This window comes from Maniola jurtina, chromosome 5, assembly GCF_905333055.1.
Source record: "Maniola jurtina chromosome 5, ilManJurt1.1, whole genome shotgun sequence".
Classification (NCBI taxonomy): domain Eukaryota; kingdom Metazoa; phylum Arthropoda; class Insecta; order Lepidoptera; family Nymphalidae; genus Maniola; species Maniola jurtina.
In genome coordinates this window covers 2,954,405-2,977,591 of record NC_060033.1, presented here as the reverse complement: position 1 = coordinate 2,977,591, position 23,187 = coordinate 2,954,405, and the positions used below count along the sequence as shown (strand labels likewise).

Below are 23,187 nucleotides of genomic sequence, written 5' to 3'. Positions count from 1 at the left end.
GGTAAAGTCCTTTCATATGATACCCCACTTGGTATAGTTATCTTACTTTGAAAATTGAACATACTCTATAGGTTTTCTTGAAAGACACGACGGACGGACGGACAGACAGACAACAAAGTGATCCTATAAGGATTCCGTTTTTCCTTTTGAGGTATGGAACCCTAATAATGGTAAGTAAATAAGTGGCCGTGAGTCTGGGAACACGCTAAGGCAAAGAAGTAGAAATACTAAGCGGTTTCGTAAGAAAAAGGGTGGTTTAAATTCAAATCTCACCTAACCACAAACCATAAATTAAAATTTCGACAGTTGTTTGTTCAGGAAAACCGCGAATTGGCCGCATGAAAAAAACTTTTATTTAAAATCCTGGCACCAAAAATCCATTGAATTTTGAAGCGATAATCCATCGCATATTATAAAATACGTACGTTTCACTGATTTATTTTATTTACCGTCGCTTTGCTCAATTTTTCGTTGTTTGTAACCTAATATTTGAAGTTTCAAAGTGCATTTTGATATACCTACCTTTTAGTTTTATCCCATGTCAATGCTCGTAGTGAATTTGATTTTTACGTAAAGTGAGAGTACATCAAATCGTCTATACGTCTTAGAATGTTAAATAGTTACGCAAAATATAGTAGGTATGTATAAAAACGCATAACGTTTAAATTTCGCAATATGTTCAACCATGTTTCGCCTGAATGGTAATTTAATGATACAGGGTTAAAAATATGTAACAATTCAGATTTTCACTATCAGTAAATAGAAAAAATTGTTGCACAATCAGTCAGTATTCATACCTCCATGATTCACACCTCGGTTTAAGTTTAACAGTAACCGTAACGTAACTTTAACCACCTAAATTATACATTTATTTATAATATTATAAAGGCGAAAGTTTGTATGTGTGTGTGTGTGTGTGTGTGTGTGTGTGTGTGTGTGTGTGTGTGTGTGTGTGTGTGTGTGTGTGTGTGTGTGTGTGTGTGTGTGTGTGTGTGTGTGTGTGTGTGTGTGTGTTTGTTACTCCTTCACGCAAAAACTACTGGACGGATTTGGCTGAAATTTGGAATGAAGATAGATAATATCCTGGATTAGCACATAGGCTACTTTTTATCCCGGAAAATCAAAGAGTTCCCACGGGATTTCGAAAAACCTAAATCCACGCGGGTGAAGTCGCGGGCATCGGCTAGTACATTTATAAGAAGAAGCTGATTTACTAACTGACAGTTCAAACTGCTGAGCTACAAGCTTCAGATTATGCATTTAGGTTCTCACTTTTACGTAGACTTGCTAAAGCAAACTTGCAAGTTGCCCGCACGTCAAATGCAACTATTATTACTAGACATTAAGTTTCAAAGCAAGTGCACCATGACTGTATAATCGAGAACAACATAACATTTACTGAAAAGGTAAAATATGAGCCAAGCTTAGAGCGGCAAATCCTTTTGACATTAAATCCGTATGAGTATAGCCGTAAGCAAAGCCTTGTAGGAAATACATCGCGCTAGACTGAACAAGAAGTTTCTAAAGTTACTTTATAGCGGATAGTCCGAGTAGATTTAGACTGTTCTTTTCAGGTGTGGCACTGATCAGAAGCTGTAGCGACTTTGTCAGAAAATGAGCTGGTAAATAAAAATATAGGTGTTCGTCAACTATCACTCTCTTGCAATAACGAGTGGATGAGTTGATAATAGTTAAAAAACTATTTTCTCAATCGTAAAATGAAAAAATAAATCAAATTATAATTTTATACTGGCTAATGTTCGCGACTTCATCGAAACTAATTGATTTTCCGGGATAAAAAGTAGGTGGCTAATGTAACTTTTCAGGTCTTTACTTATTTCCATGGAAAAAATTACGTCGATCCGATGCTCCGCTCTGCAGCGTGATTGAAGGGCAAACCAACAAACAAACATATTTCCATTTATAAAATAAAATTGTGAGGAAACAGTTGTAAAATGCCAAAATCCCATTTTTGTGAACTTTGACCTTGAATATATATTTTTTGCAAATGTGAGATCGATTGGGACTTTTCACAGTTCATTCATATCGGTATTCCCAACTTTCGTACCAATTTTTACCTCTATGCAAATTATTGTATCCTTGAATGTCTATTTTGACTGGACTGGTAATTATATATATTATATTCCATAGCCTGAAATGAGCTTAACACTTGTGCCACATCCAATGGAATTATATTTATTTTAGCTCCAAACTTTCGGAAGTGGGAAAAATTCATATCGTAATTTAGTTAGAAACACTTTGAAAGAAAACTAAACAGAGTGTGGAAGAGATTTTTGTAATTATTCCTTTCAAACTACACTTTCTTTAGGTTTTCATACATGAAGTTTAACTTTGTTTTCTAACTGTAAATAAAATTATGGTGCACTTCTATTAAATTGTAGTCGGAATTTATTTAGGTCAGACTTTCATAAGGCGAAGTTCTGTAAGCATTTTGGTGTTAGCTTCCCCGAACGTATGGATAAAATTTTAACAAACTTAATTTCAACAGTTCCTAATCCATATTATAAATGCGAAAATATGTTTGAATGTCTGTTATCTTTTCACTGTCCGTTTAACCAATTATCTATAGAAATAGCTTGCATCCCTGAGGCGGACATAAGCTACTTTTATACCGGAAAATTGAAAATTTTCCCCACAAGGTTTTCAATAACCTAAATACATGAAGACCTAATTTATAGCCATAAGGATGTAATAGGTGGGATAAATACACGTTTCGAACAACCGATAGTCATTGGAGTCTAAAGAGGGGTCTCTCCGTCACCCGCTTCATACAAACGTAGTTCCAATTTCATTTGAATATTAAGCTACCAAAGTCCATGAAATTTTGCAGACATATTCTAAAAACTAATATCTATGTCTGTGGTTTTCCAGATTTCTGTTAAAATATTCGGTTTCAAAGTTACGCGGTCTTAAAAAAAATCTTTGAGCCCCTGTTATTTTGAAACTACATATTTTTAGAAAAATCTAAAACACCACAGACACAGATATTAGTTTCCAGAATATGTCTGCAAAATTTCATGGACTTTGGTTGCTTAATATTCAAATGAAATTGGAACTACGATTGTATGAAGCGAGTGACGGAGAGAGCCCTGTCAAGGTGCTGGAATGGTAACCTTGCACTTGGAAAGCGCAGACATCAAACGAGTCGTAGGAAGCCATTGAATCTGGCATTCAAAACCGTGTCGTGTAAAAGTCTCTACAAGAGACATGTTATATCCAGCAGTGGACGGTTATTGGTTGAAGACGAACGCTCACAATTAATTTATACTAATATACTAATCATACTAATATTGTAAATGCGAAAGTGTGTCTGTCTGTCTGTCTGCTACCTTTTCACGGCCCAACAGTTTAACCGATTCTGACGAAATTTGTTACAGGGTTAGCTTATATCCCGGAGACAGACATAGACTACTTTTTACCCCGGAAAATCAAAGAGTTCCCACGGGATTCCTAAAAACCCATCCGCTTAACCGATTTGTATTTTTGAGTTATCGACTAAAACGGGGAAACTTTCGAAACTAAATTTGTCTAAAGAATGCTATGTAGGATCAAGGTTTTAGTTTTTTCTACATTCGTTAATTTCACTTTTGTGGAGCGGGTCTGCTAGATCAAACGATCAAAAAAATAAAACTTCATTCGTATTTTTTTATATTATTTATTTAAAAAAAATAGAGCAAGCAAAGCACCATCCATGAATAAAGGAGATAATTTCAAGTTAATTGGCCCCAAGCCTTTGTGACTGGTTGCTCACTTGACCCAATTGGTCACGGAGTTGGCATTCGAGAGTGCTTGATCGTGGTGCAAGCTATAAGAGACTAGCTGATGCTCGCCTTCTTCGTCCACATGGAGGCCATAAAAAGTGAATGTACATTGTGTGGTTTTTAAAGTCCGTTTTAGGGACTCTTTGATATTCCGGACCAAAAAGTAGCCTGTGTTACTCTCCAGATCTTTAAATATACTTTCTCTCCACTCTTTGAATAGTTATAAATACAAAACTTCCCTTGGGATTGGTTTCTGAAACAAACTTACTCGGCTACTGAAGGAATATTCTAGTATAACCCCACTTGTACTCACATATAAACATTTAGACATACATACACACACACACTGGATTTTCTTTGTCCCTGATTTAAAAAAAATATTAAATGTGCCCCTATGTAGCGTTAATGACTATATAATAAAATGGCTGTGATGCACAAACAGACGACCACAAGGACGGGAAGAAACCATAAAGGGTTGCTTGCTTTATTACGGAACCCTAAAAAGGCCTGAACATACTGGCTAAAGTGGTCACAAGCTTTTAACTTCCACCTCAAAACTCACTTCAGAGGCAGTGTATTGTATCCTTAAATCTAATTGCATTGTCTCAAGTGCGTTCAAGGTGAGGATGATTAAGTGTGTAGGGAGTTCACAGCCTTAACCCTTTGAACCCTTAAGGTCATGGTAAATATCGTACACTTTTTATCCTTTTTACAAAGGAGAAAGTTTGTATGTGTGTGTGTGTGTGTGTGTGTGTGTGTATGTTTGTTACTCCTTCACGCAAAAACTACTGGACGAATTGGACTGAAATTTAGAATGGCAATAGATTATACCCTGGATTAGCACATAGGCTACTTTTTATCCCGGAAAATCAAAGAATTCCCACGGGAATTTTAAAAAACCTACATCCACGCGAACGAAGTCGCGGGTATCAGCTAGTATTTTATATATTGGAACGAATGACGCCCCCGACTTTCGTCTGCCTCAATTTAGGTTTTAAAATTTCCGGGGGAAGTCTTTGATTTTCCGGGGATGAAAAGTTGCCTATAGGTGAAGCGGATGAGCCGTGAAATCGTAACAGACAGACAGAGAGACATACTTAGCATTTATAATATTAGTATGGATTTGCTCAAATATTTCTTGAGTTCCAAACTCAGGGTCAGATGCAATTTCCATTAAAGGTGGTAATGACTGATAACAGACGAGATAAACGACAAAAATCATCAGCATTGAAAAATACTGATAAACTCTCTCCCGAAAACGGACAAAGGCTACTTTTTATCCTCGAAAATCAAAGAATTCCCATGAAAGGATACAAGTTAGCCCTTGACTGCAATGTCACCTGGTGGAAAGTGATGATGTAGTCTAAGATGGAAGCGGGCTAACCTGGAAGGGGTATGGAAGTTTTTATTAAACCCCTCTGGTTTCTATACGGCATCATACCGGAACACTAAATTGCTTGACCGAAGCCTCCCAGCAGAGCAGTGATTTAGAAATTATGAAATTCCAAACCCTACCGGGCATCAAACCCGGGACCTCCTACTAATAAGACCACAGCGCTTACCACTGTGACAGGGAGGTAGTTGTTATAACAAAGACACAAAAATACCGCCATATCAAAAAGTCTTCAAATATTAGCAATCCAAGCATAATCAGCGTGACACATTTTTCCCATGCGTTTTCGATGAAAAATCCACGAGGAAACCTTATCGCGATGGTTATGTTTGGCTGCTGATATCCTAAACCAAATGTCACGACAAAAGGCGTTCCTGTGTCGTATTAACGTCCTTTCAGACTGACGGAGTACTTACTTAAGAGGGGTCTCCCCGTCACTCGCTTCATACAAACGTAGTTCCAATTTCATTTGAATATTAAGCAACCAAAGTCCATGAAATTTTGCAGACATATTCTAGAAACTAATATCTATGTCTGTGGTTTTCCAGATTTCTGTTAAAATATTCGGTTTCAAAGTTACGCGGTCTTAAAAATTTACATACAAATCTTTGAGCCCCTGTAATTTTAAAACTACATTAGAAAAATCTAAATCACCACAGACACAGATATTAGTTTCTAGAATATGTCTGCAAAATTTCATGGACTTTGGTCGCTTAATATTCAAATGAAATTGGAACTACGATTGTATGAAGCGAGTGACGGAGAGAGCCCTGTTAAGGAGCTTAACTTATGTCACACGAAAAAGACAGTCTGTTTTGTTTTGTTTGTATAACCCCCGACACCAAAAGAGGGGTGTTATAAGTTTGACGTGTGTATCTGTGTATCTGTCTGTGGCATTGTAGCTCCTAAACTAATGAACCAATTTCAATTTTGTTTTTTTTTTTGTTTTAAAGATAGCTTGATCGAGTGTTCTTAGCTATAATCCAAAAAAATCGGTTCAGCCGTTTGAAAGTTATCAGCTCTTTTCTAGTTACTGTAACCTTCACTTGTCGGGAGTGTTATAAATTTTTAATTGACACTTGTGGCATCGTGTTATCTCAAAATGGAATAAGAAAATGGATGAACAAAATTTTAGAGGTAAACTGAAATGTATAAAAACAGGATTTATTAATGGTACTTCGGTACTTATGCCTTTTTATGCTATTTTGTAACGTGCTGAAAAATGATATTAATAAATGTACCCTAAAAATTATGTACCTAAAGACAAAGAAAAAACTAAAATATAACGTCTGCGTAAATTTAGTTTCAATTACACTGACTTGAATTCCAATCATTTTCTATTACATCCCGGATATTATACCTACATAATAATTATTATTATAGAATTAAATAATCACAAAACAACCTTATTCCAAAACTCATAAAGGTCAGAATAATAAACCTATTTTAATCGGCGTGACATAGGTTGTATTCAGGCAAGTAATTTTGACGTAAATGTCAGATTTTAGTCGAAATAATTAATTATCTTTGACTAACTTTGCCAGGACGATGAGGGTTAAATAGATGTTTATTGAAACAATATTTGGATAGGCTTTCTGAACTTAGTAATAATTATTTTGTTAAGTAACATTTACGAAACATTACGAGTTTAATATTAATTTATAAAGAAACCCTGAAATAAGTTTAGACGAATCTTTTATTTTTCTTTTTAGTTTAGACTTTATTGGGCATTATATTACTATTATAATTCCAGTAAAAATGCTATGTAATAGCCCCACGGTAAGTTAATATGAACTAAATGATATTCTTTTTCTGGTAGGACGCTTCGGCAGTGGCTAGTTACCACCCTACCAGCAAAGATGTGTCGCATAGCGATTTAGCATTTCGGTACGATGCCGTGTAGAAACCAAAGGGGGATTTAATAATAAAATAAAACCGGCCAAGTGCGAGTCAGACTCGCACACTGAGGGTTCCGTACTCGGGTATTTTTTCAACATTTTGCACGATAAATCAAAAACTATCTAAAAATAAACAAAAATATATTTTAGAATGTAAAGCCCTTTCATATGATACCCCACTTGGTATAATTATCTTACTTTGAAAATTTTTAATTTTTTTTTTAATGATGCAACCACAAATTCGCAGTTTTCGGATTTATTCCTTTACTTGTGCTATAAGACCTACCTACCTGCCAAATTTCATGATTCTAGGTCATCGGGAAGTACCCTATAGGTTTCTTGACAGATACGACGGACGGACAGACGACGGACGGACGGACGGATTAATTAAGTACTACGTCGTAACAGTCAAGTGCGCCAGTTCGTTCACTATGGTTTGACCACCTGGTCAGAAATCTTCCTCGTGGTCTCTTGCCTTCTAAGTTTGCGACCACTTTAAGGAAAATCAAAATTCAGGAGTGGAACTAAAAAAGAAAAACCACTAGGTACCACCTATATTATTTTTATTTCATACTAGCTGTGCCCGCGACTTCGTTCGCGTGGAATAGTGACTTTTCGGGCAGCATATACTCTGTACGTTAAAAATGTTCGCCGTGATTCTTTAAATTGACATAACTTTTTTATTTATGAACCGATTGGCAATGTTAAGTGAAGCTTACTACAATATATTAGTGAAAACCGTATCTAAATCGAATAAGCCGTTTCTGATATTAGCGTGCACAAACACACAGACAAACAGACAAACAGACAAAAAAAAAATTAATTACAATTTCGGGTTCGGCGTCGATATAATAACAACCCCTGCTACTTTTTTTTATATATTTCCTTTGTACAGACACCACTTTTCTACAATTTTATTATATGTATAGATTACAATAATCAACGCACGTTCGTTCCGCACCGAGTCCCTATAACGCAGTGAAGTCTGCACCAACTCCTGTTCCAGCCAACCCGATGACGTGAAGTTGGCATAGCTAGGGTTGCTCTCAGACCTGTCCTCTTACACCTATCACAATATCCAATAGATAGATAGAGAAAATCACTATATTAAATTAGTCTTGAGAGCACAAAGCCTTATACAAGTAGGTAGGAGAAACCCTCCTTTACCTATACCACAATATACTTAATTGATAAACCGTGTAGCATATAGGGGTGGGTACATTTGAACACCTTTCGGGTATCCCTGTTCAATTTAAGTGGTCTCAACGCTACGCAGCGTTTAATTATATTTTGACCTCACCTTTGATACACACTACTGTGGAGTTTGTCAATCTTTATTCGTTGATGATATTAAATGTGGAATACCAATTTAAAATTCCACGTGCTTCAGCGAAGTAGAAAGACGTGTTTTATCATTATAAATACAAATATCTTATGGCTAGACTTACGTGATTAGTCGTACGGATTAGAGCCCTGGACGGGTTCAAAACTGGTAAAAAAAACACGGAAAGATGTTAATGTGGGGCTCTCTCTGTTACGTAATCAAACACAAATGATAGAGACAAAAAACTCCAAACATAAATGAAACTATTTTTTAATTGAATTTCGAATGTTTTTTGAAAACATTTTCAAGTTGAATTTCGAATGTTTTTGAAAACATGTTTGTGATTGGTTGGTGACTCAAATGGTTGACGCCCGCTCAGATTTTTTTTTCTGTCATTAGTATGGGATTACGTAATAAACAGAGCCCTATATTAACTGCTTTCCGTGGACAGAGTATAGAATGGTGTACTCTTAACATCGATGACTCTTAACAAATAACCATTGTAAGACATGTTCCAAACAAAAACTGAACTATTATTTAATGATGAACTCTTGTAAAAGTATAACGTTAGCTGGATGAGCAAGGTAACCATGGGTCTCGTATCTTCATCTAAATGTCGGAAATTTCGTTATGGCTGCCTGAGCATCTACACTAACATGAACAGTAAATATACCTACGTGTGATTGTAATAACCACTATATGATTGTACACAGAATTCTGTTGCTAATATTAGTACCTAAATACATATTATTCATACTAATGTTATAGAATATTAATTGTCTGTCTAGTATCATCTTTTCACGCCCATTCGCTTAACCGATTTTGACGTAGTACAGTGATCGCTTGCATTTTGGTAAAGTATCTTTTGATTCCGAAAAATTTACGAAACTAACTTACGAACGAAAATTAGAAGAAAGGACATTGTTCTGCCTCCATACAAGTTTCGCCTAAAAACCAACAGTCATAAAATATTGATTAACGGGTTCAAAAAAACCTCTTTAAATCCCCGAAAGTAGATTGAAACAACGGACACTTCTGAGAATTTAGTTATTATCAAAAATGTTTTCGATTTTGAGGTTATATTTTACCTCGCTAGTCCCGTTTCGGTTTCGGGTTTCATTAGGTAGGTACTTATTTATGGATACCTATGTCTTTGAGGTTTCTGTTAAATGCTGTCAAAATAGCTTTGGTTTAGGTAGGTAGATAGGTACTCATTTTACTTATTTGGTACCTACTCGGAAATTCATTCGTAAGAGGTAAGTAGGTAGGTAAACAAAGCTTGGTATCTATTAAGTATGAATTATGATTTATGAATATGAATGACTGAATTAAATTAATAGTTCCTATATACTTTTATCACTTTTCTACTAAACCTATTTGGTAGTGTGTCTCGACTCGACATCAACTGAACAACATAGAGTAAAGAATACAAACACGATTGTGTTCCATCTCACTCGAACGCTAACATAAGCCGTATTTGTTTCTCGCTCACAACCAGCCCTTTCTCCTGTTGCACTTAGCGCTTTAACCTACTTGAGCTCTTATCTTTTACCATAGGGATCAAGCGCTGAAAGCGATGATCGGATACCGGTGAACGGAAACGTATGGGAATCAATTAAACATCCATTTAATTATTTTTATTAAATATTCTGAAGTGTCCGTGAAATTCTAATATTTGGAATAAAGGTTTTAAATTATGCTAAGAATTATTGTATATGTCAAATGAATGATGATTCTTAGGCGAATTATGACAATGTCATTTGCACGGGAATTAAAAAAATCAACTTATACCTATGGTATGAGTATAGAGTCTTCAATTCAAGAGTGAATTGGCAACTTCTAGGCAAGCGCGCTGTATCTTAGGCTGCATCATCACTTGCTAGCAGGTCTGTATAAAAAAAAAGAGTATCACTGCTAAAATACTATCAGAAATCTTATTTTCAAGACACGAAATTTCCAAAATAAAACGCAGAATTTTAACAGTGCAAGTTCATTTTGTTAACACTAATGACGTTGGGAAATTCCACATTAACATGCAGTGCGAGGATTTTGTCCCGCAATTTTAGAAATGTCGACTATTTTAATTCTGTAAAACCTATTACTTGGTTATTTTCTACACGACGACGCTACTAATTTTATTTATTATATTTTATTTTGTTTAAGAGAAGTATAATATATTTTAATTGTATAAATTCCCTTAAGTTAGCATAAACTCATTAATGAAATCTTTTAAAATTCTTTCCACCTACTAATGCAATGATGAGGCCTAGGTTAGATCACGCTTGCCTAGAAGATGCTCTTGCTTTGAAGGTGATCAAACAAAGAAATATGTAAGCCCACCTGTTCGAAGCTAAGGCGAGCAATTTAGTAAAAATACAAGGAACCAAAAGCTTAATTTGCTATAATCCACCAAACCGAAGAAATTTGTATGGTGCAACATGCAGCATGCGACATGCACCGCCCGCCCTCCCACTGATAAACATGCAGGAAAAGCCAGCCACCAAGCAAGCCACACGCACCACCACTCAAATCCCAACACCACTCGTCGCGCGTTTCGCCCCGACACCGGAGCATCCTCAGGAGATGTAGACCTTACAATGCCTAATTGCAAAGTAAATGCCTAAAATACTTTGCAATTAGGCATTGTAAGGTTTTTAAGGTTTGTAAGGCTTTTGGTTCCTTGTATGTCATGCACTTCCGCAAAATAACGCCTGCTTCTATACTACGATCTAGTAAAATATAAATTCAATAACAACATTGTGACAACATAAACACATTTTACTAAATCCCTAAAGCACTACAAATTTCTTCTAGAAACATTACGTATATTATGATTGTAAAGCTCGCTACGAGTAGAATTATGATTCTCGTTTGCACTACATGAGCCACCGTACTTACTCTCTGAAGTGATAAATGCACTAACTCACTTGCCTCAAGAATTATGAGGCAGTATTTTGCCTCGTGGTAGACCGTGTTAAAGTTTTCTCATTTTTCATACTTACCCTACCTATTTTTAATACCATTTTATTATGATTTGTATTATTATACTAATCTATTCCTGCGCCTTTTTTCGCGTGATTAAAGATATCGTTGGGATTTCTCTAAATCCTTCCAAGGGCCAAAGCAAAGGCTAAGCGCTTGTCCCACCGCCGACGAGGAAACAACTAGCTATCAACTATTTTCTCGCTCAAGAAACGTACTAGCGATGTATGATGCTGTGTCAATACAAGTGTAAGTTAAAAATTTATAACACCCCCGACAAATGAAGGTTACAGTAACTAGAAAAGAGCTGATAACTTTCAAACGGCTGAACCGATTTTCTTGGATTATAGCTAAGATCAAGCCACCTTTCAAATAAAAAAAGAAACTAAACTAAAATCTTTAATTGTACCTATGTCTCTAACAAGCGATAGTGCGAGTAATCGCTCGTTGCACCCACAGACTTGCTCATAGCCCAGCGAAAAAACTATCCACGTTCTTCGTTTCTGAGTCATAAAGCGGACTATACTTGGAGGAGTTCCGAATCCGAGCTCCCGTTAAACATGTTGACTATAAAACAACAAATCTAGTAGATATTTTAAATTGCCTGTAGTGTTATTCATTGAACGTTTGCTGTAAAATAATTTCGTTACGATAAAATGAAGTTGCTAACATACTATTACCTACTAAAGTCTTGCGAATAATGAAACTAGAACCTCAGCGTAACACAATCGCAGAACAAACTTGGAAATCTGCAAAACACAGAGCGAGGTACGTTTTGCTTTAATAAACCTAAATTACAACCCCTCCGAAACCGCGGAACTACGCAACTAAGGCACTTTTCATTTTCCTTGGCTCTTGAGAAAATAGCAATTTCTTCGTGGGAATAAATTTTCCAGCAATACAGTCCGCGGGCGTAGTACAAAATGTAAATAGTCTAGTACACGCGGCATCAAGGACGCTGAAAATAAGGAGTGAACTGTTGCCAGTTTTCAAATTATTTAATTAACATAAATTGTGTTGTTTGTTTTGTTAATTTGAAAGAACAGACGCTACATAATTAGGATTATTAAAGATTGTCGTTTTTTCTAGAAATGCGGAAGGAATTAATTAGATAAGCAAGGAATATTGTCATAGCATATTTTATACATTATTATCTACTCTAGATCAGCCACATCTTTACGAATACACACAACGCAACGAACAAAATCTTCAGCTAATTAATCCTTACACTCTTAAACCTTGATTAATACATAGGATCTTATCAATTAATACATAGGACATCTCAATAATGAAAAGATAGTTTTGACCCTAGCTATTTTCAGGAGTAGACGCTTGTTGGACGAGGCGACAACGACTACAGCTGCTTTACTAATAGATTATACTCGTGAATATATTTTTTTTATTCCATTACAAGATGCTTGACTGCGCTCTCACCTGGCGATCAAATGATTGCAGTCTAAAAGGGAAGTGGCCTAACTTGGAAGGTATATGGCAGTTTTTTACCCGCTATCGGTTTCTACAGCAGAAAAGCTGATTCAAAACGCCAAATTATTCGCTAGTCTGCTCACAAAGTTCCACAAACTGCAGATATTAATTAAGCAAATGGAAACGGGCATCATAACGCTCTGCATCACACATCTGTGTGGTTAGTATGAGATTTTACATCTGACCAACGTTCATAGAATTCGAATGTCAAAACACAATAATGTTAATTTAAAATAGACTTAAAAATTCTTGATTTAAAGTGGGAAATTCTGCATCAATGATTTAAGGTTTCCTTTTGGAGCGCTGCTTGTAGATGTATTAAAGAACGAGAGCTTTAAACAAGGCAGTTAATTTCAATTTTACTTTGAAGCTAAAATGTTCAACAAATTCTATCTACATTGGTGGATATATTAAAAAGGAAATGAAACGAAAGTGTGTTTGACGGCTTTTAGTTTAATCAATTGTGACGTATTTTGGTAAAGTTAGCTTGTATCCCGGGAACGGACATAGGCAACTTTTTATCCCGAAAAATCAAACATTCCACGGGATCTCAGAAAATCTAAATCACGGGCATCTTCTAGTCTTAAATAATTCTTGTAATTGACGATACATGCTTGTGTTTAAGTCGTATCGGTATAAGTAAAGCAAATGTGGGCAATTGAAAGCGCTTGCTCGTGACTGATTGGTCCAACAGGCACGCACACTTACGCAGTGTCCCACAAGTAAAGTTCAAGCGTACTCGTGACTTGCAAGAACCTGTACTAAGGCTTCTGAATCGGGAAGCGCTGTAGCAAACGCATCGGGTGGGCATTTGGTTTGCGGCCAAATCATATTTAAGGCTAATCCGTGTGAGCGGCGGACGCGTGGACACAATGTGTTTACGCCTCTATTTGCACACATCTATTGTTTATTGCTGAGTCCAATAAACTGGTTTTCTTGTTGTGACCGGAACAGATTATCTTTAGTTACATCCACGATGAAACGGATACGGTATTATTTGCACTTATATACTTAATAATAAAGTAATATATAATTCGTAGGGGTCTTAACAGGGCTCTCTTCGTCACTCGTTTCCACTCGTTTCATACAATCGTAGTTCCAATTTCATTTGAATACTAAGCAACCAAAGTCCATGAAATTTTGCAGACATATTCTAGAAACTAATATCTGTGTCTGTGATAGGCATAGGTCTCTTGTAAGGACTTCCATACGTCACAGTTTGTGCTGCCTGAGGTCCAGCGACTCCCTGCGTCTCTTTGATGATTTGTCCACCTATTGGGTGAGTCTTTCAACGCTGCGCTTGCCGGTGAAAGCCCGCCATTCTAGTACCTTGGGACCCCAACATCTATCAGTTTTTAAACTTCAAGGGTATAAAGAACCCCAAAGTCATACTTGGCCCAAATCATGACCTTGTATTTGCTATAGGTCCGGTGAATAGAGCCAAGGGAAGACCAGAATGTGTTAATCTATTTCACGAAGTATAATAACATTGTAAAATTCCACACACATCGTAACAACGAGGCGCTGAACGTTTTAGTACTACGTCCTTTAATTTAAAAGACACGAGGAGTCTTTTCATTTGCATATTCATGTATGCGCAAGTGGATAATTTCAGACAAAAGCCACACTATAATTACAACTTTGTCTCACTTGTTTTGGAAGGAAATTGTTTTTTGGTGTTCTTTACGAAGCTTTTTTAACCCCCGACCCAAAAAGAGGGGTGTTATAAGTTTGACGTGTGTATCTGTGTATCTGTGTATCTGTCTGTGGCACCGTAGCGCCTAAACTAATGAACTGATTTTAATTTAGTTTTTTTTGTTTGAAAGGTGGCTTGATCGAGAGTGTTCTTAGCTATAATTCAAGAAAATCGGTTCAGCCGTTTGAAAGTTATCAGCTATTTTCTAGTTTTCTTGTAGAAAAGAAGGTTAGATAACCCTTGGGTTCATAATATTCAAGTGTCAATTGACAAATGTCAAGCTGTCAAGATGGACGTTGCCTAGATATACATAATTATTTATTTGAAAATGATTTGTTGGGGGTGTTGAAAATTTACTTGTTAAAGTGTGACATTGTGGCATTCCATAGAGCCGCATGGTGTTAACGATAATTTAAAATGTAGCAAGAATCATCAGCAGATTGTTAAAACGAGACTTTATGCCAGCGGTATAACGTCGTCTCGTTTTAACAGTGTCTTAAGTCTGGTCAAAGTCAAAGTGCGTCCTATAGATTTCAGCCTTAGACATCGTCAATAACATGAGATCGCAGTCAAATACTAATTTTTTATCAATAACAAGTTAAAGCGAAAAAACATAAAGTAACGCTTTTAAAGTTAAAAACCAACTAAGTATTTAAAACTTTCTAAACGACTAAGCCTTTTGTACAAAATATTTGTGTTATTTCAATACTTGTGATTTGTGCAAGAATTAAGAAAAAGGGGCAGATTCAACAAATTTTGTGTAACGAGTTCAAAACAATTTTCGCAACAAAACTTCTGCAATGTTTTGTGGAAGCGTTGCGGCGTCGGTTATTGGAATTTTAAAATCGTTAGGATTTTAAAATTCCAAACACCCGACCAGAACGCGGACGCTTCAAGCTGGGGACAGATTTCGTTAAAAATGACGTTCTTTGTCCAACCTCCTAAATTCCCTGATGCAGCGGTGAGCACTGTGTTCTTATACGTAGGAGGTACGAATTTGATTTATGGAAGAGGTTGTTCCTTTGTTCTCAGGCGCTTCAGGCGCTACAGATTTAGCAGACGAGTCTTGTTCGTCATTTCAACTCTGGCTCGACAGCTCGTCTCCACTCTTCCCTGCCCGAGGGGTCTCTCCGTCACTCGCTCCATACAAACGTAGTTCGTCTCTCATAGGAATACTAACCAATCATACTCAATGGAATTTTGTAGAAACGTTCCGGGAACTAATATCTATGCTTGTGGTTTTCCAGATTTCCGTTAAAATATTCAGTTTCAAAGTTACGCGGTCTTAAAAATTCACATACAAATCTTTGAGCCCCTGTAATTTTAAAACTGCATATTTTTAGGAAAATCTAAAACACCACAGGCACTGATATCAGTTTCTAGAATATGTCTGCAAAAATTCGTAGACTTTGGTTGCTTAATATTCAATTGAAATTGGGACTACGATTGTATGGAGTAAGTGACGGAAAGAGCCCTGTTAAAGGGATTTCCATTATGGTTTTTTTCGATCCGTCTATTTCCAGACGACTCAACGACGACGACGAGTGGGCTCAAGATATTTTACGATATGACCCGCAGATTTTTTTGTCATGGCATCATGCTAAGACTGCAGGTGAGATGCAGTCAAGGGCTATTATCATCACCGAAAAAAAAGTTCAATAGTAAACTTTAAAATACTTCAACTCAAAGTCCCATAATAATTTCTATAACTTTCTCGCCGAGTCAGAGGTGACTTGGATTTGTAAAACTTTTTCGATTAAGCACTCCGAACCAGTTTTCAATTTTTTACCGACTATAAAGGTCGATGCACATTGGTACCAGCCACACCCAACCCCGCTCCAGTGCAAAAATGCACCTGAAAGTTTCATACATTTTTTATGAACTAGACTCTAGAGCGTGGTTACAAATTGATCCAAAGAGTTGTGTCCGGCTTAACTAAAGTACGGCAGTTTATGTAAAATGTATGAATATAAACATAAATCAGGTTTCTATACTTAGGCTGCAGATACATCTGTATCTTTTACTCATCTAAGTAGCTTACAAAACTTATATAAATACTCTTATAAGTACATTGACATTTGTAATCTTTTGACGTGACAACGTCTTATAATTCGATAGAGCCGGCTGCACGCACGAAAAAACATGACTCATGCGGCGTTACCTCGCTCTGAGGCGTTCCATGTAAGGCTTGAAGTGCAAGCGAGAGCGCGGAACGAGCGACAAAGAAGCATAATCGGCCTTCGTTGTCACGTTCAATTATCGTCAGTAAGCCGACTTTACAGACAACCAATTTTTTTATCAATTAATTACGTATGCTACTTACGTGAGCTTTAGGCTGAGATCTAGGTATAGAGCGTACTTTGACTTTGCTCAGGCTTAAGCTTCAGTTAAAATGAGACGGTTATATGTCAGCAGCATAGCGCTGTCTCGTTTTAAATGTCAGTCAAAGTGCGTTTTATAGATCTCAACCTTAGATTGAACATGTAGGTATTAGGTATGCGTAAAATTTGAGAAAGGGTCGCCATAATTGCTCTGTTTCAATAGTATGGTTTACCGCACTAAACTTTTGATATGAAAGTTGGCTTAATGTGAACTTGGCTTTACTCTATAAAACTTTAAACTCGTAGCTCAAGTTTGTTTGCTGCATATTTTTCCATTGCTAACAATATAAATAAAAAGCAGCTTATCCATTTATCAAGAAACTTATAATATTATTTATTTGAATCTACTTATCAAGCTATTTTTCTTATTCCACGGTACCATTATAAAATTATAAAAACTTAGTACAAGATAAAGATTGGCCCGTGCAGTGCAAATCGTGAAGAAACCTACATGCCTGAAAGTTCTCCATAATGTTCTCAAAGGTGTTAGAAATCTGTCAATCTGCACTGGTGCTAGCGCAGTGGACGATGGCTAAAACCCTTCTCAGTCTGAGAGTAGACCTATACTCAATGGTGGACCTAGATTGTTATAATAATAATTATGATCTATACTAAATAATTTTATTCAAAAGGTTTCTAAGTTTATAGGTGTAAGAGAACATAAATTATATCACGCGGACGAAGTCGAGGACAAAAGCTAGTAATTTAATTAAAACTACGTTGCTTGTAACTCCTGAGTCCTGCGTCTCTTTTTTTTTTAAATAAAAATAGCGAGCAAATGAGCAAGCGGATCACCTGATGTTCAGTAATTACCGCCGCTCATGAACATGTGCTAATACCAGAGGAGCCTCCAATGCGTTGCCAGCCTTTCAGGAATTTGTTGGTCCGCTCCTTGTATAACACCATGTTGTAATCTAATGGGAACACCGCAGAAGAGAGTTGATTCCACAGTTTGCACGTGGAAAGAATGATCTGGCACAACGGGCGGTCGAAGTGTACCAGGCACCCAGGCGGTCACTCTGGTATGCGATCACCTTAATGAACATACAAACATACAGACGTAGGTAGCTAAACTTTTTTCTATATCGTTCCCCGTATGTCGTAGTTTCCTTAGGGATTTTCCTTGCAATTTCATACAAGCGGATTGAAATAGATTACTTCAATTGTAGCAATCTGGTATACAATCTCCAGTAAGAGAGGTTGCTATTATTTCAGGATATTGAACTACTATTTCTAAGTTACTGATCGGGAAACGCTGAAGCAACATTGGTGTTTTAGGGTTCCGTGCCCTAAATAGGAAAAAAGAAACCCTTGTAGGATCGTTTTGTTGTCTGTCTGTCTGTCCGTCTGTCAAGAAAATCTATAGGTTACTTCCCATTAACCTAGGATCATGAAATTTGGTAGGTAGGTGGGTCTTATAGCACAAGTAAAGGAATAAATCCGAAAACAGAGAATTTGTGGTTACATCACAAAAAAAAGTGCGTTCTCGAAAAAATTAAATTGCAATCACATATAGATGGCGATGTTGCCATTAACTTGCTGTGTTGCACATAAAAATATTAAAATACCTTGTACGATGGTACGGAATCCTTCGCATGCGAGTCCGACTTGCACTTGGCCAGTTGTACTTAATCCTAAGTTGGTTTGGGGCTTTTCTTTAAAAAACAGAATATAACTGCCTTTTTGTTAGAACTTAATATGCAAAGTTAAATCTGTAAATCGAGGCAAAACGGGTCTTTTTAGCGTCGAACAATTTTCAGACTCCAAATCAAGGTCTAGCTCCAATTTGAATGCCAACTTGTTAACAATTGGACATTGTTCCGGCAAAACTTGAAATAGAAAACTCCGAAGCTCTTCAACTAACAGTCCAATACAAATTTTGTGAACCACTTTGAACCAGTTTTCTGTATTGATCTTTCAGGTATAAGAGAAAAGCTTTTTACAAACGATGAAAAACTACATTCTAGTTTGAAATGCAAATACAATCACTTTAAGAGGGTTCTCTCCGTCGCTCGCTCCATACAAAAATAGTTCATCTCTCATTGGAATACTAACCAATCACACTCAATGGAATTTTGTAAAAATGTTCCAGGAACTAATATCTATGCCTGTGGTTTTCCAGATTTCTGTTAAAATATTCGGTTTAAAAGTTTCGCGGTCTTAAAAATTCACATACAAATCTTGGAGCCCCTGTAATTTTAAAACTACATATTTTTAGAAAAATCTAAAACACCACAGGCACAGATACTAGTTTCTAGAATATGTCTGCAAAATTTCATGGACTTTGGTTGATTAATATTCAAATGAAATTGGGACTACGATTGTATGGAGTGAGTGACGGAGAGAGCCCTGTTAACCAGCATTGAGTTTACAAATTGTTTTATCAAGATCGTCTAAATGTATTTACTGCTTTCCCTTTCATAGTACTCCCTGTGGAAGAGGATAGGTTCTAGATTTAGATTTTCATTTAGTTTAGTCCAGAGATTGCGAAGGAACAACAGATTTAGCCACATTGCATTGGCATCGATTGCGTTGTTTTTCTCTAAACAAATTTAGAATCTGCTCCTTTTTCTTTTTAATATCGCTAAACCTTTTTAGGACTAAACGGAAAATTAATTTTAAATTAAAGACTGTGAATTTTAATGCTACTCTACAAGTTAAAAACAAGTTAAAACAAGTTGCCTAAAATCTCGAGGTTTGACAGTTTTAAACCCCCGACCCAAAAAGAGGGGTGTTATAAGTTTGACGTGTGTATCTGAGTATCTGTCTGTGGTATCGTAGCTCTTAAACTAATAGACCGATTTTAATTTAGTTTTTTTGCTTGAAAGGTGGCTTGATCGAGAGTGTTCTTAGCTATAATCCAAGAAAATCGGTTCGGCCGTTTGAAAGTTATCAGCTCTTTTCTAGTTACTGTAACCTTCAGTTGTCGGCGGTGTTATAAATTTTTAATTTACGCTTGTAAATTAAACTTTTGTCTGTCCTTTACTTATTAAATTAATCATCGGAATCAGTACCTGTAGTAGTGGAGCCGGAGTTAAAATCTGTTTTTGACTCAAAACAAAAAAGCGGTGTGTTAAAAAAATCAACATAACCAAAACGGGTGTTATCTCAACACATATTCCGTCCGCTCTTATCGGTGTCATGGTGGTTGACATGGGGGTTTGAGAGGGTAAAAACGGGCCATGACTCGTGATAGCAAAGTTGGAATACTGACCTTTTTCGACACGCAAACTTTTTACACCATTCCCCTTTGTGTTTGTTTTTGCAGACAAATCAACAAAATTACAGCATTAATTGACTAGCTGGACCGGAGGGTAGTGGGAAGTGGGTGGATGAGGACGGCGGAGGATTGTGTGTGGTGGCGCGCTCTTGGGAAGGCCTATGTCCAGCAGTGGACGCAAACAGGCTGATTGATTGATTGACAGCATTAATTAGTAAGATTGTGTAGACGGGTTGTCATCATGATCAACCTATCAGCAACTCACTAAGTGAGCACAGGTTTCCTTCCAGAACGAAAACACTTTGGCCATAGTCTGCCATCTCTCAGGCGTGCAAGTTTTTTTCACGTTTTCCGTCACCTTAAAAGTAATAAGTGATGTTCAATTGCTTAAAATGCAAAGAACCCTTGAGGAACAACCGAGTAGGAGGCCGATGTCTGAAAATCCGCGTTTGACCAGCGTGGTTGACTATGACCAAACTCCGAGAAATGACCCGTGCTCAGTAGTGAGATGGTGATAGGTTGATTATGACATTGAAGACCTTGTACATAACAACTAGATCAAACTGAAATGTAAATAAAGAAATGTAGAAAATAAAAAAATTAGGAATTTATGTAGGAAACGAATTAATTGAGTAATAAACCATCGTAATCGTAGCTTTAGTTTTAAGTTTACGTAATTAATAATCACCATTACATCTTACAAATTCAACAACTGACAATCAAAGAGTGACACAATGGTACTTTTTAATAAATAATTTGACTTTGACTTCGAAATATAAAATGTTTATTTACCAAAGCTCTTTTGTTAACTTAATTCACTAACTGACTGACGGGCGATGCAGATATCTGACAAAAAGCGGGCTCAGCGCCAAATTGGCGAACGGTTCCGACAAAGATGCAAATGTGGTTAGAAAAATAGACGTGCGAAGGTGTTTTTAAAACCAATCGCCTGTGAACTGTCGACTACTATGAATTTTTATCGAATGCTGTTGAAACAGTATCACATAGGTACTTATTCTGTAAACTCAAACAAAAGAAATGTACCTATCAAAGCGAATAAGTCATATTAATATCATAATAGACATGCGAACAAAATCAAACATACTAAAGAATAACACGCTTAGTTCGCTATATTTTTTTTTAATTGCCAAAATATTGCCTCTATCTAATCTATTATAATCTATTATTATATAATGTTTACCTGGCGCTTTACAAAAATGTTGTGGACACTAGTCATTGATATGCATATCAGTCTATGCAATAGTTTGTACGTATATATAAAATGTTAAATATGTATATTGTCAGTGTTCCTTAATAAATAAAATAAATAAATAAAAAAAATTGCCACGAGCGGAATGGCTGATAAGGATATTGATAAGCCACACAACTTTAGTTAGAGATCCTTTAGAGTTTCAATGTTCTTAAAAAAGAGTGTAAGGTTTTTATTTTCATATTCAAGAGACCACTCCACCGTGTAACAGTGCCTGAGTTATGCGCATAAGATATGAATATCACATCTTTCAGCCCGGCCGCAAATTGTGCAAATTTCATGCAACAAATTTGGAAGTTCAGCCATTTCGCTGATGATATGAAAATGTTGGCTGGAACAGACGTACGTTGTTTGATTTAATCCGAGACGTGGGTTGTCTGCAGTAACGAACGGCTTTATGCCTAAATTCTGTGCTGTATAGACAACGCATGCTGGTACTGGGTAGGCATTTTCAATTAACAATTCATAGCTAAGAAATGTATTTTCATCGAAATTTGCCCTCGGGTGCCTGCTAAGATCATCCATCCATCATCATGATCACATGATGATGATACAATCATCATGATCTACCCATCACTAGCGCACGGGCCTCCTGTCAGAGTGAGAAGGATTGCGCCATAGTCTACCAAGCTGGCCGAGTGCGGATTAGCAGACTTCACACACCTTTGAAAACATTGTGGAGAACTCGCAGACATGCAGGTTTTCTTACGGCCAAAAGTAGCCTATGTTGCTCTTCAGGTCTTTAATTATTATTATTTATAGGTATCTACTCATGCAAAAATCCCGTCGATCCGTAGCTCCGTTGTGACGTGATTAAAGGATTAACCAACTAACACACTATCGCATTAAAATAATATGGGTAGTGATACCACCACTGAAAATTGGTTAATTTTCTCGAAAATAGGATAAATAATAATTAATAATAATTACATTATTAATAAATAATTAATAATTATATTATATAAGCTAGGTATCAAACACAATTTTGTGCCAACTTATTTTTCGTGCATGTTATCGTGGATCCTCATGACATCATAAAAAAGAATATATGCCTTACTAGCTGATGCCCGCGACTTCGTTCCCGTGGATATAGGTTAAAATCCCATGGAAACTCGTTGATTTTCCGGAATAAAAAGTAGCCTGTGTGTTGATTTAGGATAAAATCTATCTCCATTCCAAATTTCAGCCAAATATTAGTAGGATTGTAGTTTTGTTAAATATTTCCGTGCTGTATATCCAAACACTCGGCCAAAACAATAAAGTCTGCACAATCAGCGTAAAAGCGTTAAATAAAGTGTCCTCTTGAAGGGTTGCCGTGTCATTATTGTAATGGATTCTAGCATAAGGAACAACATACAGTGCGAAAAACGTTAGATTGACGTCTGGTAGCACACAGCTCCGCCAGAGTGAACAAGAGTGAGGTAACTCAAAGAAAAATAGGCAGGAACGGGCATACATACATCACACTAATATTATAAAGGCGGAAGTTTGTATGTGTGTGTGTGTGTGTGTGTGTGTGTATGTTTGTTACTCTTTCACGCAAAAACTACTGGATGGATTGGGCTGAAATTTAGAATGGAGATAGACTATACTCTGGATTAGCACATAGGCTACTTTTTATCCCGGAAAATCAAAGAGTTCCCACGGGATTTTTAAAAAACTACATCCACGCGAACGAAGTCGCGGGCATCAGCTAGTACATTATAAGTCAAACACATTCCTTTTGGCCTTCGCCGCAGTCGGGTAAAAATAAAAA

At 36.7% G+C, this 23,187-nt stretch overlaps 1 long non-coding RNA gene across 1 annotated transcript; it reads right to left on the bottom strand.

The window, feature by feature from the left end:
* Nucleotides 1-1,980: 1,980 nt before the first annotated feature.
* On the bottom strand, nucleotides 1,981-22,937 carry LOC123865145. Its single transcript, XR_006795920.1, has 3 exons — nucleotides 22,892-22,937; nucleotides 13,621-13,625; nucleotides 1,981-2,122 (listed from the first exon to the last, which is right to left on the bottom strand). It is a non-coding gene; the product is annotated as an uncharacterized LOC123865145 (long non-coding RNA).
* Between the last annotated feature and the right edge of the window lie 250 nt (nucleotides 22,938-23,187).